The 16,713-nt window shown below is 40.9% G+C and overlaps 1 protein-coding gene across 6 annotated transcripts in view; it reads right to left on the bottom strand.

Moving 5' to 3' along the window:
* The window catches only part of JAKMIP1 (janus kinase and microtubule interacting protein 1), a 170,355-nt gene extending 154,557 nt beyond the window's left edge, over positions 1 to 15,798 (bottom strand). For 3 of the 6 annotated variants that reach the window (XM_075148712.1, XM_075148732.1, XM_075148733.1), the window contains exon 1: positions 15,596 to 15,771. The gene's annotated coding sequence lies outside the window, so the exon portion shown is untranslated. Of the gene's footprint in view, positions 1 to 35; positions 211 to 15,595 lie in introns of all 6 variants that reach the window. The other 3 variants (XM_075148715.1, XM_075148718.1, XM_075148711.1) reach the window with 3 other exon arrangements.
* Positions 15,799 to 16,713: the final 915 nt, after the last annotated feature.

Here is a 16,713-nt window from a genome sequence, read left to right as displayed (position 1 = left end):
TATCACCGTGGCCTTTTTTTGCTTTAAAAATCTACCGACAAGAATGCTCATCCATCTTGAAATGTCTTCATCTTTTAGAGAGCATCCACTGAGAGTCGGGCTTCCCCACTGGAGAGTCCTGCATTCAGCCACCTGTCTCGCAGACACATATGGCACTTGGGGATCAGCGGGGGCCAGGGTGAGCGTCGGTCACTCGGTAACATCTGCCAACTGATCAGAAGTGGCATTAATGAAATTCTAAAAGGAGTTCAGTTCACTCCTTCACGCTGAAAGGCAGCTGTAGTGACAAAAAGTGTACATAAAAAGCAGCACATTATGATTATAGATGGTAAAATGGAGCAGGGAAAAAGATGAAGCTTGTCAGATCATGCTTTTTGACCCAAGTCATCTACCGTAAACACCTTGCCAAATACAGTCATAGTACTGTCTGAAATCAAGCACAGCATGAAATGTAAAACAGTGATGCAAGAAACAAGGACAGGAATAATAAAAGGCCCAACTACAAACAGAAGAAAAAATTAAGAATTCATCATTATGATTTGTCATTGCATCACACAATTCAGTATCTGTTGTTTCTACATTTGGCTATATTTAAAGGGTTGTTAGCTTGAAGATCATCTCAATAAATTATCATAATGCAAAAATGATATATGTATAAAAATAGTTTGAATTTCAGTGTCACTAGTTGCTGTCTTTACACTGTGTCTACTGATACTGTATATACAGGAAAAGCACTAAAAATGCAGTTCAAAGAGATGTAGTTTCAGATCATCACATTTTCTCTGGGGCACTAGGATGCCTTTCTCTGTTGCTATATCAGACCCACAGATTTCAAGATTCAGAGGACAGCAACTATACCAGGAATGGAGACATGGCATTCCCAAAGCCAAATGAGTCCAATAGGCCATAAACATAGTATCTTGGCTTCAAATGCCAATTATTTCCCTGCAAAGCTAAGGCTATAGTCCAGTGGAAAGTTCTTCCACTAATTTAGCTCTTCACAAAGGAAACAATGAGGTGCCTCAAAGAAAAACAGTTTACATTTATTTTACTTAAATATTTTATCAAAAAACCCACGATGACAGGAAAAAACAAATAATGGCCTCTTTTTAGCAAAAGAAGAAAAGAATACAAAGCTTACGGAAAGAAGGGAAGAGAAGAGCAGATTTGATGACTGGCAACCTGAGCCCTTAGCTTGTTTAACTATTACATACAAATAGATCAGAGATTTTATTCTGTGATGGGAATGAGACAGAATGTGAATCCCATTATCTCTTCCACCATGTGGTGCACCTATCAATTAAGGCACTGTTTCTGCACCATGAGAACGCAATGTAAACACTTCGTGTAATGCAACCTGCCTGGTATCCCAGCTTTCTGTGAAGACTTTTGTGGCCAAGATCTTGCCTTAAGCTACCATCTGAAACATGGAAAGCTGCCCTTTGCAAAAGTGGAAAAGCAACATCAAAAGAAAGCAGAAGACATAGTTCTCAAAAGGTGGATTAGATTGGATATTAGGAAAAATTTCTTCACCGAAAGGGTTATCAAGCATTGGAACAGGCTGCCCAGGGAAGTGGTTGAGTCACCATCCCTGGAGGTATTTAAAAGACGTGTAGATGTGGTGCTTAGCGACATGGTTTAGTGGTGGACTTGGTAGTGCTAGGTTTACGGTGGACTGGATAATCTTAAAGGCCTTTTCCAACCTAAATGATCCTATGATTTTATGATAATTCTCTTCTGTTTCCCTCCATATTCCGCAATTAACCTTTACTCTCAATCCTTCAAATTTAAAACAGAAAAATAGCAGTTAAGTATGACAGCATTTGAACATATCTCAAAAGTTGCAATATTGTATATTGTCTCCAATCTATCAGTAATTTCGGTATTGGCTTGGTTGTTCACATGAAACACATTAATTTTAGTGCAGCTCAGTCTGGGAGAGAGGAGGACATGAATCCTGTTCCATACCTGGTCATTGGGATGAATTACACAATAAGGGCCTGACGCTGAACCATCTCATGAGCACCATTCACCTAGGGCTTTGTGTATATCATATATTGCACAATGACGTGAAAGATTGAGAAGGAAAGTCTAAAGATATTTTTTTATAAATGTTGCTTTGATAAACTCGAAGACTGTTTTTTAGCATTCTTTCCAAGCTCAAGAAAGCTAATCTATATGTCCAAGAGGCAAACAATTAAACAATGACCCAGCATGTGGACTGAGCCTCATACTCTGAATAAAAAATTTATAACATATTTAAAATTTAGAAGGGTGGTTACACTCAAAGAGAAAAAGAAAAAAAAGTAGTAAGTAAGTAAGTTAGCAGTAAGCTAACTAAAAGCAAAATCAGAAATTAGAAAATAAGTAGCTTGCTATTAACAAGAAAGAAAAAATGGTCACTTTTCTTAGTGTAAGGGCAATTCAGAAAAATTTCATTAAACAAAAACACTGTAAATTCTGTGTAAATTTTAAGTTATCCAACATGACACAATCTTCAAGTAGAAAGCTGATGTTGAATTCAGAAAGATAAATCCCATGTTTAGCAGCAGTAAAATTTATTATAAAACGTGTTTATTTGGCATTATACGGGTAAATTTGAATCTGATATTAATATTTATGATTAAAATTGCATAATATGAAGACATATTGTGAATATTAATAAAAGTGTATTACAGAAATGCACATACAGATGATCTGTGCAGACTGAATCAATCCTATAGACACAGATAATCTCAGTGGAAGAAAAGAAGCAATTATGTAAAAAGGAAATGTAGAATGAAACAGATATAAGAAAAAGCTGAAATTCAAGTTACACAGAAGACTTAGGTGCTTCATGAATAAAGAAGGAAGAAAACCTCAATAACTGAGAAATCATGCTATGAAAGAAGAAGAGGAGGAGTATCAACTAAGTATAAAATAATATGCAGATTATTGTACGGACACATGAAACATCTGAATATAAATTCTACTTATCAAAAACAGAATGAGTTTTAGCCATGTTAGAAAATGCAAAGCTGAGCTCCAACTTACATACAGATCAACATTATGAACATGGCATTTTCCTGCTGGCTCAGTATCTCATGTAGAACAATGACAAAAGAATTTATTCCTTTCCTGCCATGTGGATAGGCAGAAGGATAACTAAACAACTACCAGAGAACTCTGCTTTCTGCTTTATCAGGAACAGGATGATAGTTTTGTCTCCTTGACATACTTCCACAGCGAGCATTCCAAACACAGAAGCAGCAGATCAAACTCCCCTGACATTAAAAGATGAAATAAATCTCTGTACAGAGACTATTATTCCCCACACACATACTCAGGAACAGAAGCAGAGTCAAATTCTGATCCAACTTGCAGATTGTCTTTGTTAGTTGCAGTGATGTAGGCATCAATTCTGAGAAGTATTGCACAGCTTCACTATAGGCATACCCAAGGCAAAATCATGCAAATATACAAGTCTGGCCACGTTTTGCAGGTTAAGGCCCCCATGCAACCCGATGTTATTAGAAATGCTACCTTTTCTTTTTCCTTGCAATAAAAAAAATTAATTGTTCACATGTTTGTGAATGCAAATGCCACAGCATTTGCCCGTCTACTCCAACATTACAAAACCAGAGAAAGCAGTGCAAAATTTAATTGAACTGCTTAAGTAATGAAGCTTTGATATTTAATTGATTTGCTTGAAACTGTAAATTGCTAAAAACAAAACATTATTTTAACCTACAGTCCCATCGAGACCAATATTTCTCACTACTCTGCAAGCTTATTCTCAGCTGTTTATTAGCACAAATACTACTAACAGCATGCAGAAAAGAAATCTCAGATCTCTAGCTGGCTTTGAACCTCAGCTTGCCATGGTTATGGGTTAAAGCCTCATTTTCACATCTGCGTAGGTACTACCCAACCCAGTTTGAAGACCAGAAAACAGCACCAAGGGCTGACAGTCTTCAGAGCCACTCTACAGCTCTATATGCCAGTACTTCCCATAAGTCGTTTCCCACGTTCCTCTTGGGCTCAGCTATTTATTAGTTCATGTGGATTTAAACAGCATTTAAGTCTTCAGCCACATGGTTGGCACCATTTCTCCAACATCCTGCTCATCTAAGTCAAGCAACTGTAGATACTGCAATGCAGAATGATATTAGCTAGCCAGAGAATCACAGTATATATTGCTCCAATGTCATCTATAAGCTTTGATACAGCACAGAAAATGATGCTGGAATATGCTTTTAAAATCTCTGAAGAGACAAAAACTCCATAATGCATGGGATGAAGTCTCTGCAAAGGGATGTCAAGCTGGAGAGCATTTGGTCTTGTACAACTGGCTCTAATTCAAAGGGGACAGAAGTGGCACTAGAAGAGACCTTGCTGGCAAGGAGAGAAGAAGAGCAGGAACAAACCAGGGGATCTGCAGTTGGAGAAGTGTGAGTGGGTGTGCAGGGCCATATTCCAAAGGGAACCAATTTTGCTGTCAATGAGCCATAACATCTTGGCTGAGCATACTGAAAATATTTACCTGAAAAAAAAAGAGGAAAAAAATCAAGAACTATTTGACAGTTTTCCATAGAGGGAAAATTATTAATAGTCACTGAAGGCTTGTCCAGGAATTTCAACACATGGGTTACAAGCCATCTCTCTGCTCTTGACATTTTGTTTAACCAACCTGTACAATTTTATGTTCTACCCCAGAAAAGTCACAAGACAGCAAACTCCAGCATGTTACAGGTCTCTAAGTTGATAGCAGGTTAAAGCCCATCTGGAGAAGAGGCCTGCAGTTTGCTTCAACGGATTCAGAACATAATCCAGTAGCCTCCCACCTCCCCAAAATTTATTTTAAGATTAAATGTTTATCATTGCTGCAACAGTGGCTTGTACAAAGAAAAGAAGTGAGATTTTTTTTTCCCCTGGAGTGGCACACGTGCTATTTGCGTAGCAAATTACAATGAGGACAGCAATGGTCACGATCACGTGCCAATGGTGTTTGTATGCAGCGCCTTCAGCCAGCTAAATGCGCATGGCATGCAGCGTTTCCACCGAACAGCTTGGAGCCAAGCACCGTTTCACAAGCCAAAGCAAAAATGAACAAGGAAGTTCTCAAAACATGAAGACAATCTGATATGTTATTTGGAGAAAGTTACATCCTATTCACCAAAAACAGGTAAGAAAGACCTCAGCACCCAACACACGACATCTGAAGATTTCCACACTGATACTCTTGAAGAAGACACTGTGGTCAGCTGAGACCTATACAAATATCAGCATTATTCTTTCTTGCTTATGTGATCCATGCACCGTGAAAGCTGTTACGTTGTTACTGATAGAGTCATTCAGAAAGACCAGTCTCAAAACCTACTTTCTTCATTGGCACAGTAGCCAGGAGCACCACCTGTGCAACTGACTGCAGCCTTGCACCAAACACTGGCTTTCCAATACTGAACTGGAGGCTCACAGACCTGTAGTGAGCTGATAAACCAGCACTCACAGGGCAATAGTAACTGCCTTCTTTATTGCCTTAGCCATCTCCCACTCTACAACTACCTAAAAGGAGGTTGTAGTGAGGTGGGTGTTGGTCTCTTCTCCCAAGTAACAAGCGATAGGACGAGAGGAAATGGCCTCAAGTTGTGCCAAGGGAGGTTTAGATTGGACATTAGGAGAAATTTCTTTACTGAAAGAGTGGTCAGGCCTTGGAACAGGCTGCCCAGGGAAGTGGTTGAGTCACCATCCCTGGAAGTATTTAAAAGACGTGTAGATGAGGCGCTTAGGGACATGGTGTAGTGGGCATGGTGGTGTTGGGTTGACGGTTGGATTCAATGATCTTAGAGGTCTTTTCCAACCTTAATGATTCTATGATTCTATGAAGGAGGAAAACATTGCATGTATACACTATAAGAATTCCCCTGCTTCAAATGCACAACCATTTCTTGGCATCCTAAATCTACTAGGTACTGCGATGCAGTGAGGATATACTGCCTGTCCTGCACCCAAAGTGTCAGTCTATCAAGAATCTACAGCAATTATCAATACTGGCAAAATCACAGAGCCAGTAACTGTGTCCTGACAGGTTAGCACACAGAAGTTCCCCCCGTGACCTGCCAACACCTCTGAGGTTCGGAACCAAACACAGAATCGCTTGTGCATCTCCAGTGCCTTCCACAAATACAGTCCCCCTTCTGGAAAGCTTCATGCAGGCCTGAGGTCTGCCACCAAATAGAACAGACTCAAACAGAGAGCACATGCAGTTGGAAGTGAAACACATTGGTGGATGAAGCATACTGCTCCCCAAAAACACTGAAGCTTACTGACAAAATGCTAAGAAATAAGTTCTAGGGCAGGCCAAATGAGAAGGGCTTAGCTCTTGAACTCACCTTGAACTGACAACACAACTAAGCACAACCAACGAAGTCCTAGCGACGCAGGTATGGATCATATGAAGCTTTGTGACATGGATGTTCACAGGCAGGTTTAATGAGTCTCAGAACTACAGTACAACTTGATAGAATTTATTCACGTTCTAATTCACTAATGTACTGGATTAGTTTTATACCAAGAGGAAGGTCTGTGCACCTCTTCAATCACTAAAGTTTTGGACTGTGGTCCCAAAGTCACATTTGTCTGCTAAAATCTTAAGAATATATACAAGCACCCACTTACAGTCCCACTTTTCAGGGCAGGTTTCATCAGTCAGAAATACTCATGGCATGGGCCATGCTAAAAGCTGGAAAAAAATTCTGATTTTTAGACTTTACTGCAGATTAAAGAAGGATATATATGTATTCAACCCCCCAAAACTGCAGCAGCTCTTCCCATGCAGAGAGGTAAGGCTGTTGGTCACAGTCGCAATGAGTGTAACTACTACTGTCAACCTCTCTGCCTAGACTAGTTGTTATTTACATCCAGTGTAAATCCAGAACATATGCAATAAAGTTGATGGATGTATGGATGATGTATCCATGCTACACAGACTGTAGCTGAGATCAGAATCAAACCAGTCAGTACCAAAAGGGTTCTTATTTTTCTGTTTAAAAAACTACAACCCTTGCAAGAGAAAATCCATGACAACATTTATACCACCTGTGGGGTGGGCTGTATCTCAGGCAACGTAAAACAGGAAAAAGAAAAAATGGTTTGTGTAACTCAAGAACTCTCAAAAATAAGAGTTTCCCATTGTACAGTTTCATTACTAAAGAATATATCTAAGCCTTAATGATTCCTTCCACAGATGAAAAAAAAATGTTATAGCAGAAAACAGAATGACATGGCTTAAACTGTGAGGAACATCCATTCCTCCATCACGACAAAGTACACAGCAAAATAAGAACATGTAGCATTTTGCCATCAACAAAGCTGCCTACACGGACACCCACTCTTTCTTATTTTCTCTGTAGCATATTCTTTTAACTCCCTCATCTCCTTCTGCATCTTTCTCACAATACTGACTTACCTACTTTCCATACAGCTTCTTCAGACTTGTTTTCACAAGAAAACTGACCATGGAAATACTTATTCTCCTACAACACCATCCATTTTAATTTTTCCCTCTCCCGATATATTTATACACCAATAAAAATAATTACCTTGAGAAACAGAGAGGTTATTCCAGGGTATCTGAAATCTGAAATAGCTAGAGCAGGATACTTATTCCGCAGATCTAAGCTTCACGCTGTGATAGATTCACGCATTTGGTCCCGCCTCCCAGTAAGGAGCTGGCAATTACTGCATTCCAGTGCAGGACCATGGATTTTTTCCAGCTCCTTTACTCCACGTGCCAGTTACAGCTGATTGTGGCAGCTGAACCAGTAATGCATTTTTGCATCAGATGCACAAGAGCTAGATATACTAGATACGAAAAAGCAAACCTGTGGTATATTTTGCTTTTTCTGCAGATGAGAATTATTGCTCTTGACAATCATGATATTTAAGGCTCTGCTTTACCAACATCCGACAGGATTTTAGATTTACAAATCTAAAACAGTATTTATTACCGACAGCGATATGGGGACACCTCCCCCTCAAATTTTTAGATATTCCTCTGCTTTGTATGAGGAAACAGCAAATAATTAGAATCCTATGTTGCTTTTGTGCTCTTTGAAGGATTAGCCTCTCTCAATTCCTGGACAACATATACATTAAGTACACTAAGTACTCTGATTAGAGCTTAAACACTGTTTAAATCAGACACATCTCCAATACATCCCCTCATAAAGCATAATCTGGCATTATTATGAAATTATGTTACAGTGCTAGTATGCAGGAATCTTCTATTTCATCCAGTTCGTCCGATATACTGTCTCCACAAACATATTTATCTGGATGTTAATCCTTGATTTTTCTGAGTGCACAGCTGTGAACGCACAAAAAAATTCTCTGCATTTACTGTTTTTACTCTTAGAAACCAGTGCTTTGTTACCCAATAGCTAGATTCCTAATAGCTAGCTAAACAGATACACTAAATCTAGCTCAGAGATATCTAACCATGGCTGTGGTCGTGGTTCCCCACTGTTGTGCAAAAATAGCCACTTTTCTTCTAGATTAGAAGTCATCTAGGAAAGGCTAAGGTGAAAAGATGGGGGAAAGAAAAAGTAGAAGAAAAACTAAAATATTCAGGCTTTCTTACACACTGGACAATAGAAAAAAAAATCTGCAAAAAAAAATACACAGAATATTTGTTATTAACATAAAGGCAGGGTTGGTACAATTAGCTGAATGCAGAAAAGCTTTTGTTTTTACTGGTAGTAATAGCCCAGATTTCCTGGCTGGTAGAACGTAGAATCCAAAAAATCCTGAGAAATTGTAACATATGATGGCAATCCATTAAAAACAAACAAATAAAACAAACCATAATAATAATAATAAAAAAAAAAAAAAAACAGAAAACATTAATAATAGGATATAATGAGATGTCAGGAATAAAAGAAATAGCCAAAAAATATTCACTTTTCAAGGTAACTCAGTGCAGAGAATACAAGTTAATGCTGTTCAACAGTGAAACTGGTTTAAAAACACAAAAAGGCTCATCTAACCTTCCCAGACAAGTATATACATCCTGAGTTCTAGAGCAGGAGATTTATCTTCGAGACTTCAACCCTTCTTACAAATGCAGTTTGAAATTGGCTAACAAATGCAAAAATTAGTCATAGGGGACCAAGAGACAGCAGAAGCATTTAAGCCTCATTTCCGTAGGAAGCCAGGCTACAGCAAATGTAATTAAAGTTTTTAGTAAGAGTTTGCCATTTTACTAAAAGACTCAGAATTACCAGAACAGACGCTAAGTGTTGGGGCACAGCATCCCATCCTCCCTCCCCATCCTACGTGGTAGTGGCCAAAGCCTCATGCAAAAGCTAATAGGATTATTATCTTCTAGAGGGATTATGCTGCACGGAGAAGCTGAAGTCTGCCTTTGTGAGAATTAAGTCCATCATCCTTATTGGTCAGCTGAGTTATTTTCCTTTGCCATAGTGCAGATAGGTTTTCATTCTGATCTTTCTTAAAATGAGTAAATCTCAAAGAACTTCAATATAAGAAGCTGGGGTAAAATGCACTTGCAGATCATTCTTTTTGGTTTAAGAAATAGGGAGTCCAGGAAAGGATATGAGAGGAAAAATGACTGAATTCTTCTTTAAGAAATAAAGGTCTGCTACACTAAATTAGCAAGAGTATAATATAGTCTATACCTAACAAGTTTAGCAATGAATGATTCAGGCACGATCTGTTCTATGGGAAATGCCAAGATGTGACTCAAAGTAGATCAACGTAAGGTAAAAACAAAGTGAAAGTGGTGTTTTACACCTTGATAGGGAAAAAGCTGCGTTCTTGGGGTTTCATCTCTCATTTCTAGGCAATTTAGAGAAGCAACACATCACAACACACCCTCTCCATCCTGATAGAGACCACAGTGTGTTTACATCCAGATAGTGCAGAAGGAACTACATGAAGAAGTTACTCCAAAATCATAGAAGTACCTGCAGTTTAGAGACTCAAACAGAACGGGAATCACTGTCTTGCAAAGTAAAACCTCCACCCCACAAACGTGTCGTGATTAGACTCGGGATACAAGTGCATCACATCATTGCCACAAGAATTTATAAACATGGAGAACAAGCTTGTTCAGAAAATTAGTAGTTCACAAGAAAACAAGGCTTGTACCTTTGGATGGCAGTTCAAATGCAAGCTAGTAGAAGAAATGCAAAATATTTGACACTTCCTTAGCATAAACAGAAGCATTATGGTGCAGTGAATAAACAGTTACCAGATGCTGGATACTGCCCTCGATAGAAAACAGAAAAAGAAGTTGAAATCTCAACCTCATAATCACTGACATTTTGTAAAGTCTTATTAAAGTAGGTCTGCTTTAGATAAGATGTTCCTCATTCTGATCATTGAAGAAGAGAAATAAAGTAATTTTAGAAGAACCCAACGAAGATTGCTCTGCAGTGGCTCGCTCTTATTCTCACCATGCAAGTAATAATAATAATAACAACAATAAAAATACTGCAGTTTCAATTACATCAACATGCCACTTGGCTCACTTCATCTTAAAATAAACAGATAATGTTAGGATTAGACTTGAGTGCATTATACTCACAGAGGAAAAAAGAATTACCTCCTCACCTGCATAGCGAAGTCAAAGCAACCAAATATGCAGACAGTGTCCATAATGAAGGCTGACAACCATGTTTACCTTAGCTAAAGGGACACCATTGACTGAGGTTGGACCCAGGAAGCCATGCATTTCATCTGCAGCACATGCTTAACATCAGTGCTAAATCAAAAGTGAAACTGCAAAATACAGCCGGGTGAACTGCTGACACTTCCGTACTGAATGGAAAGGTAACAGCTATCATAAGACCAACTAAAAATGTTCAATACTAATGTCCTGTCAAAGACAACTGAAATGGAGGACAACTGTCAGTTATCCAAGAGGATGAAAGTTAAGTCAAAATGGCACTGAGAAATATGAAAAATACATTTTCTGAAACAGTTCCCATTACCCTTACTTTCAAGGTAGGGCACTAGAGAACTGGCAAAATACCGTTAGGGTGGACTGAAAACAAGAAGAAAACAGAGCAGAAAACCTCAAAGAGTTATGAGAGACATCTTGATCCTCCTACGTTGTGGCTACGTCCAGCATTTAGTAGGGAACAAGGAAGCAACACCTGAACAAATACAGATTGAGCTGGTAATATAAATAGCTCCCCTCTTAATTTTACATTGATTACAGAATGCCAGCTCACAAACTAAATATATATATATTTTTAAGAACATCTGCAAGAAACAAAACAAGTAATATTTACATCAAAGTTCTCTTGTCATCATCAAAACAAAACGAAGATATTCTTCAACCACCTTCCACTAAAAACAAAGCAAAACCAAAGCAAAGCAACCCAATGTGGACTGTGCTTTTTGAGGAGGACATAACCAATATAAAAAAGTCTATTCGGTATTTCTAAACATCTCACCAGTTAAGTGATTTTCGCTTAACTTTCAGACTTTCACCTCTAGAAACTGGTTTCAGTTAATCAGGTTATTCACCGTGTTACTACGACAGCACTAGAACAACTACATGTGTATGTATGCTTATATGTTTTTATATAATGTGTATTAGGCACACCTCTTAAAACCAGAGGATAGAAAGATGAATTAGAAATTGCCACTCTATATCTTTCTCTTTATTGACATAGAATTTCCCGTCGCTGTTAACAAGATACATAGTGACTACAAGTTTCTGTGCCTAAAAAAACAACAAAAATAAAATAGCAGGAAAAACAACCTTTCACGCTGTATTCCTCATTACATCGAGCACCTTATCCACTCCTGTCTAACTTAAACTAACAGCTGCAGGTGGGAGCTTCCCAAATACATTTGGCTCTTCATTTGCATTTATGCATGTGTTTGAGAGCCTATATGGTAAAGAAAGAATGCATCAAATTCAAAAGGAGCTGTGGAATGAAATGCCAGATCTATGAGCCTGGCATGTTGAGAGGAAAAGGGGAAGACCTCACCTATCACAGCACAGAGCAGAAGTTTCTCTTAAGCTAGCATTCTTATTAGACAAACAAAGAGATGGAATATTGCAAGTAAGGAAGTAACCAACTTAAAGTTTTAGTGATCTCAAAGGCCTACAAAAGCATTCCATATGCTAAAAAAAACTTCTATGATATAATAATGTGCAAAGGATGGAAGTATCACTGAAAAAGAATGAGTTAAAAATAAGTTTAAACTACTACTACATTTCCATTTTGCCCCATTGAGAATGAATCGATACCATTTTTATTGAACTACTATAGATATTTTCCCTATTACTGAAGTTAGGGCTGATGAAGTTTTATATTTTAAAAAATCTTAGCAAAAGTTAAACAGAAGTAAGTTACAAAATTTGCATACAGGGGGAAGCCTTCCCAAGACGGAAAAAAGCATTGGTTTAGATCATGAACTCATGATGTTTTATTGTAACGTGAATAAACTATGAAACAATGACTATGAAACTGATTTTCATGAATAATGCAGAGTAACATTGGAATAAGTACCATAAATCAGCAACTGTTCCAAATATGAAACTTTTTTTAATGAAAAATGAAAGAGTGTGTTTGTGCATATCAGTACACAAAGCTGCAATTAAGGCTGCATATTGTCCTTCAAAATGAAGCAGAATAGAGTTAATGAAAGTTGAGAGAAAAAAAAAAAGTCAGGATTACAGACAAGAACATGAGGAAGGATTTAATGTTTGTTTCCTTGAGGGCAGAGCAACCTTAATTCAAAATTAATAAATTAATAGAAAATTGAGATGCAGTAATCAATGGTACATGTCCATATATCCTCTCAGAGGGAGGCAGCATGCACCAACCTTGCTTCTATACAAAGAGGCAATCCAACCTCACGTTCTTCATTATTTTCTGTTCCCTGACATGTACTTACGCCAGCTCCAGCTGGCCTTACACTGTCCAGAAATGTGGTCCAGGCCCATTTATTTCCTCAATATTCTTGCTACTCCTACAGCTCCTATTTTCTACCATAATCTGATCAAAATGTTCAACAGAAAAAAAAAATCTGTAAGTGAAAATAACAATAAACATTTAAATGCTGACAAATAATATTTAAAAGCAGAAACTGACAGCAGAGCTGGGATAAACTGTAACAAAGATGGTGCTGGAGACACAAATATACTGACTATGGAAAACAAAAAGTGGGCTTGAACAAAAAGAGAAAAATCATGATGAGGAACCTCTATTCTATCACTGTGTACTGAGATTAACATTTTAACAGAGCATATCTCTTCCAATTCAAGCATCATTTTTACCTCAGGTTCAACCCATGGCCTCTTTTGAGGATATTTCCAAGTCGCGTTCCCATAACAACAATCTAAGACACTAAAGGAACATACATTTAAGTGGAGAGTGAGCATTGCCTAGAGCATTTCCAAAAAGAAAAAGACAAAAAAAAGCCTTTATTTGCATGCAGGAGAACTTAAACATGTTGGGCAAATCTCTGTACCAATGGCCTCTTACAGTACTAGTATCTCAGCCTGTAGCAGACTTAAGCCCCATGAAGGAGTCCTAGGGGGTGGCCTGCTTAAACTTGTAGAGCACCTCTCCAAACAGTGATCTCTCCACCCATAAGGAGAATCACTTCTTCTAGAAGATCCAAGATTCTTGGCCTTTCTGTTTAAAACTCCGAAGTATCTATTCACTTCATATTATCATCCTCACTACCTGCATCCATCCAAAAACAAAAATCCCAAACCCAAAAAGACCCCACACTACCTCAGGTGCAAGAAACAAAGTCATCCCAATGGACCGAGAAATATAAACAGAGCAGAGGCTGAAAACAAATTGAGAAAAAATGTTCTAAGCCTTACAGAATATCAAAGCTCCCGTATTACAATAACTAATTTTAACATTATTAATAGCAAGGCATGCATATTTTCAATGCAGAACAAAAGCACCATCTCAAAAGATAATTAAGCAGAATTTAAAAGTCTTCATAAAAACCTTCCTGCCTAAATGCACCATGAATTAGTGTGTCTTACAATCAGAAAACATGTATTTTCAGCAGGCTTTGGAAAAACAGCACAAAGCGTATTCACCCCTAGCCATATCAAACCTGAAACAGAAACTGGCATCTCATGGAGATGAAACACAGCAGACCCTAATAAGCATTACAGAATCCCATTCCTGCATAAATACATACGCACATCTTGCTTACTGTCAGTGATACCAATCATGTAAGAAAAGACATTACTGTGTATACATGATGGGTTCTAAGCATAGGGCAGGGATCTGTAAGAGGAATCTTGAAATTAAGTGGGACTCATTTTCTTTCCCCTTACAAAATGTGCTAGGATTTCCTTCTAATAATCCTATGAATTTTTTAAATAAATAAATAATAAAAATAAATACCATCTGTTTAAATTAACATCATTTCTTAGGCTTGTTTGATTAGACAGTGTGGTACATGGAAGTCATCAGTCAGATTCGTAATATATGACTGATAATCTGTAAACACCTAACAAAAATAATTCCTGCTTGTTCGTTAAACCTGTGTCCACTCCATCCTCTCTCTAAATAGAGATCCCGCAAATCTGCGGTGACTCACAGGCCTAATGGCTGCTTTAAGGGCTGAGGTAAAGAACTTTTCTCAAAATCTCACCCATTCACTAGGACAAACCAGTCTTAATGGGCAACCAATAAACAAAAATTCCACTGTGTGCAGATACTCCTCTCATCCAACCCCCCGGAGCGATCTGTTCTGTAGTGTTGCCATAGAAAATGGAAAAGAAGCCTCCAATTAGGGAAGAGGTCACTCTTAAGCAGAGATATTATGTAAATATCAGCCAGCCAGCACCCTGCAAAAAAAAATAAAGGCCTCATCCTGCAAGCCCTCCAAGGGCAGGCCTGAGATTTGCTTTTAGAAAACCTATGCCCGCAGGGCTCGGCTTGCAAGAGCAGGTCTAAACCCCCGCAGCCTGCCCCGCCGACGCCTAGGGACGCCCGCCCGAACCCCAGGTAAAGCCCGGGAGGAGGGGAGGGCGGCGGAGCCCCGGCCGGGGGGGCCGGGATGCGCCGCACATTATCCCACCCTCCCGCAGGTACCGGCAGCTGCAGGACGGGCCGCGGGGAGGCCGGCGGGGATGGGTGAGCACGGGCGGCCCCTCGGGGCTCGGAGGGTTCGCACCTTCCGCAGCCGCGGGGTCCCGGGCTCTCCCTTCCGCACCGCAGCCGCGCCCCGGCTCTCTGATGGCTGCGGGGGAGTTGCGGGAGGGCCGGGGCAGGCGGGAACCCCGCTGGAGCTGGCCCCCTCGGCGGGCAGCAGCCGCCTCTCCCCGCCCGGGGACAGGCAGCGCCCAGCCCCGCCAAGGACCGGCCGCCCTTCCCGGGGCTTCCTCGCCCGTCGGGTCACCGGCACGGCGGGGCGAGCGGAGACGGGCACGGCCTCGCCCCACCCCGGGCTGCACTTTTTTCCCTCAGGCACCTCGCACGATCAAAGTCTCCGAGCGCGGCAGCATCCTCCATCCATCCAGCCTCCCTCCCCCCCTACTCCGTCCTCCGCGCCGCCCCCGCATCACCCACTCGTGCCTCCCGCCGCCGCTACTCACCCGCGCCGCGGCCGGCAACGGCGGCAGGGCCCCGCCAAGCCCTTGCCCCGCTTCCTCCCCGGAGCGACCCGCTGGCGCGATGCGGACGGAGCGGCGAAGCAGGCGGCGACGCACCGCCCGGCAGCCGCACCTCGCTGCCGGCGCCGGGCTCCCTCCCCAGCTGTCACCGGCGGCCCGCCCTCGGGAGGCGGCGGCCCCGCGCCGCTCCCCGCAGCCCCGCCCCGAGCGGGCGGGGGCCGCTGCCGCCGCCGCCGCCGCCGCGCCGGGCGGTCGGGCGCGGGGGGCCCGGTCGCGGCTCTGCGTGGGTCGCGGCGCTGCCAGACTCGGCGGGCTCCCTGGGGCCCCGCTGCTGCTCCGGGAAACTTCCCCCCCGCGCTGAGTCAAGCGGTGTGCGCAGAAGTCTCTCCAGCTCGAGTGGGATGTGTGCGATATCCCCCTTACTGGGCTTGCCACCTCCGTAGATGTGGACCCGTGCACATCAAGAACAGAGTGCTGAGAAGGATTTATCGATTTAATTTTTTATGCTACACCCTACCGTTGCACACAAGAATTAGACACGGAGTTCTCAAATTAACTCAACTGCTAGCACTCACTGTCCATGCCAGACGACTGTAAACCCTAATACCATTTAAAACCTCATTATTTTGTTAGAATGGAACAGAATAGGTGCTTGAGGCTCCCAGGCCCCAGCTTTGCTTGCAGGTTTCAAACCAGACTGCCTCTTCTGCACTGCTATACATTGGCTTTGAACGCGCCTTTACTAAAATGCTGTTTGCAAGTATATTTCTGTTGATCCAGATTCAGTGATTGACCCAGTGAATGCAGCAGAAATGTATTTCTTCTTAGCTAAATACTAAGACCTCAGGGAGTGGGAACAGTCATGATAATTAGCTCAGGGTTATGTTGATGGCTAATGCAGTATCTGTGTAAATAGGCCCACTATCAAGGAGAAAACAAGCAGTTTTACCATTCTACTTGTTTTTTTGTGTTGTTGCTGCTGGGATGCTAGGTCTATACTTAGTTTAATAAGATGAGATGGATATGGGAAAATAGCTAGATAGATTTGAAAGAACAACTGCAAATACAAGAAACATGCGTCAGTCTTGAAAGATGCTCAA

The sequence above is a fragment of the Calonectris borealis genome, chromosome 4, assembly GCF_964195595.1.
Source record: "Calonectris borealis chromosome 4, bCalBor7.hap1.2, whole genome shotgun sequence".
NCBI classification, from domain to species: domain Eukaryota; kingdom Metazoa; phylum Chordata; class Aves; order Procellariiformes; family Procellariidae; genus Calonectris; species Calonectris borealis.
The sequence above is the reverse complement of the archived record's forward strand: the minus strand, read 5'-3'. Positions and strand labels throughout refer to the sequence as shown.